Here is a 3,243-nt window from a genome sequence, read left to right as displayed (position 1 = left end):
CATTCTTTCATTAGTGGCAAAACCAATTAACAGAATGATACATTATGTTTCTGTCTTTTATATTTAAGTAAAAAAAAAAACCTGCAAAAATATTTTACAATATTACATGTGTTTTTTTACAGACTATGTTAAAGTAACACTAACCACGCAAAAAGGCACAAGTGTCCGATAACGAAGTGTTTTCCATTTATAATAGTTATTGAGCACATTAGTGTTCGACTGGTTATTACAAATGTATTTTCATATGATGGTCTGTGTGTATCATTTGAATGCGATATTACATTTTGAGAAGACATAACATTGTTTTAAAGGAAGAGTTTCATTTTGCAGGAGATTTGTGGTGTTTTGCCTTTGTGGATGGACTCAGCAGCTGTAGAGCTTATGATTGAGATCTCTCTTATTTGATGGATTTGAAGAACATGAGTCAAGCGAATTGGAAGAACTGCATCATTCAGTATTTGACCCAGTGCATGTGTAATAAGCTTAGATGAAAACAGTTTAACTAAAGAGCACCATCTAGTGACTGCATGTACTGCATCCAATTTAATTACACCTTACGCAGAATTGGAGTAATGCGTAAAAAAACAATCAAATCCAAGCTGGTTGCAGAACTGAAGAAACACAAAGGGGTGGTGCCCTCGGTGGTTAAATCCCTCTGAAGCCAATTTGGACTGAAACTGCTCTCTGTTCTCACTCACCCCTGATCTGTCTCCCTTTCCACTCTCCTGCAATAAAAGATAACAAATGAAATTATGCAAAATGTCTACCCCACTATGTTAGTAGACAATAACTCAGGGTCCTCTAATCTATTTGAATGAAGAGTTCATATCTTGAGGTGGAAAATACCTTTGATTGATGCACAACTTTGGAGACCCTTGTTTCTGTGTCCCGCTGATGAATGCAGGCTTATCTGGGCAAATCACCTTACCTCTTAAATCAGAAGCACAGAACTGGCGAGCATAAAGGACTGCTGGGCATACGCAGTGATGCAAGGAATGTGTGTCTACAACTCTATTCAGTTACAGCTCCATTCAGATCTGAACTGACTTAACTTTTGGGCCATTGATTTAATTAGCTGGTTGTCCTTTGTGCTTTATGTTCATTTACTCTGTACATGCAATAATTCAAAGCGAATAGAGGTCACATTTCGGCACCAGTCTCCTTTAATTTAATGGAGATGGATTCTGGCCCACACTCTCCCTTATCTTATTAGCTCCACATAGAGCAGAAGACACAATGACCTTTAGCAATAAAGACTAAATATTGTTATCAATTAGTGATTCTGATAGTAAAGGTTAGACGTCCTGTATGACCTCGGTCACGATACAAATGAATGGCCTATTATTACACATGCCAGTCAGATCTCACTCATTGAACCCTGTGTCCATAAACTGATGGGTGTGTGTATGCATGCTTCGTTATGTTCACAGTGCTTGTTAATATTTTATATTTCATGCCTCAGAGAGGTTGGCAAATCTGCAGTCTGTTTTGGAAATGGGTGTATACATGAGTGGTCTAGACTGGGTCACACAGGGAGAGAGAGAGAAAGAAGAGGAAAAGGAAATATTCTGGACAAATAAGAACAACGTAGGCCTATATGTGATTTTATGTCCAAGAGAACATGATATATATAAAAACAATAATAATAACAATCCACATACTGTTCCGATTCTGTTGTCAATCTGACACTCTTCACCTTGTAGTTGTGTACAGCATTTACAATGTGCTCAATGGTCAGAGATTGGCACGCCCTTTTTGATTCTGTGCCAGTGACTGCAGCAGGTGTGTGTGTGTGTGTGTGTGTGTGTGTGTGTGTGTGTGTGTGTGTGTGTGTGTGTGTGTGCGCGCGAGTGTCTGTGCTAGTGTGTGTTTTTTCAATTGCTCGTTTTTACTGCATTGAAGGACTGAGAGATAACGTTTGCCTAAAGTGAAAACGTGTTATTTATTTTTTTAAACATAACATTCATGACTAAACAAGCCACAATCAGAGCTGATATTAATATTGAGAAGTTCACAATCAAAAACACATCTAATCTGCTTCTGCAGGCTGTGGTTGGATCAGATTTGATTGACAATGGCCTGGAAAAATAAGCAAACAACTCAACAACCCTTTTCCAATGGGGCCCTACACACTTCCAACATCTCAGAAATACTCAGACAAAGCAACACAGACAGAAACTCTCAACTGAAATAACCATTTTGTGCTCATGTGGGACCCTGTCGCTCATAGTAAGAAGATTGACAAAGTATGTTTTCAAAGCCTTTAAGTAGCGATTTGATTTGGTCCTTTTATTGTATTATTTATAGTTCTAAAGCTCAGTGAACCAAGAAATAGGTTATTTTGGCGACATAAAGGACAATGAGTTAGGGTTATGTGTAAAGGAAGCAGATAAATAAAAATATAATATAAACACTTCATAGCAGATTTGAAGTAACCAAATTGATACTCACTATTGCAAGCACTGTTACAAAGTTGAGTCATAATGGGATGTGCAAGTTAGCAGCCAACATTTTAGATGCTGTATATTTCTGTTAAAAAGCTGTCGGTAAGTTTCAACTTTTGATCAGTGTTCTCTATTGTTGTCGTGAGTAATTTGGTCTTTTTGGAGTGCTATTATTTGTCTCATGACATTAAAGTGCAGTTTGACAGGTGTTCTGTGGCCGCTAATGTCCATGTTATACATTTTGACATGTTGGAAAAGCACAGGTGTAAACAATACAAAATAATGATAACTGATTTCCATTTAGCTACTTCTGTTTCAGGGTCTTGGAATTGTGCATGCTGGTTCTCTGTTAGGACTGTGCTTTACCTTCAAGTCAATGATACGCCAAAATGTTTGCTGGAGTAAAAGACCTACCACATGGTAGTATATCAGGGGGAAGTGTCCTGAAAGCAGTGGGAAAAAAGAGTAATTTGAAGAAAAGTCAACAAGTTTTTTTTATGATTCTTCTGCCTTAAAGTATGAGTTGTGGTGTGCTTAGCTGTATTCTCCCTGCATGCTGATTGTGTATTAAGAAGAGCCTGATCATTGTGGTATTCTATTAAGTAGTTGCCAACCAGGGCTGACTGTGTGTGTGCTTGTCTTTTTGTTGTAGTGTGTATGTTGGATGGCCTTTACCAAGGTTGCAGGACAAAGCGCCATCCACTTGTTTATGCAGCTGAAGTAGACCCGGGAGCAGAACGTATCATCAACATTACAGGGGAGAAGAAAGACGAGATGAGCAGGAGAAGGGGGGGGGGGG

Source organism: Etheostoma spectabile, chromosome 14 (genome assembly GCF_008692095.1).
Source record: "Etheostoma spectabile isolate EspeVRDwgs_2016 chromosome 14, UIUC_Espe_1.0, whole genome shotgun sequence".
NCBI lineage: Eukaryota > Metazoa > Chordata > Actinopteri > Perciformes > Percidae > Etheostoma > Etheostoma spectabile.
Note: the sequence above shows the minus strand (reverse complement) of the source record.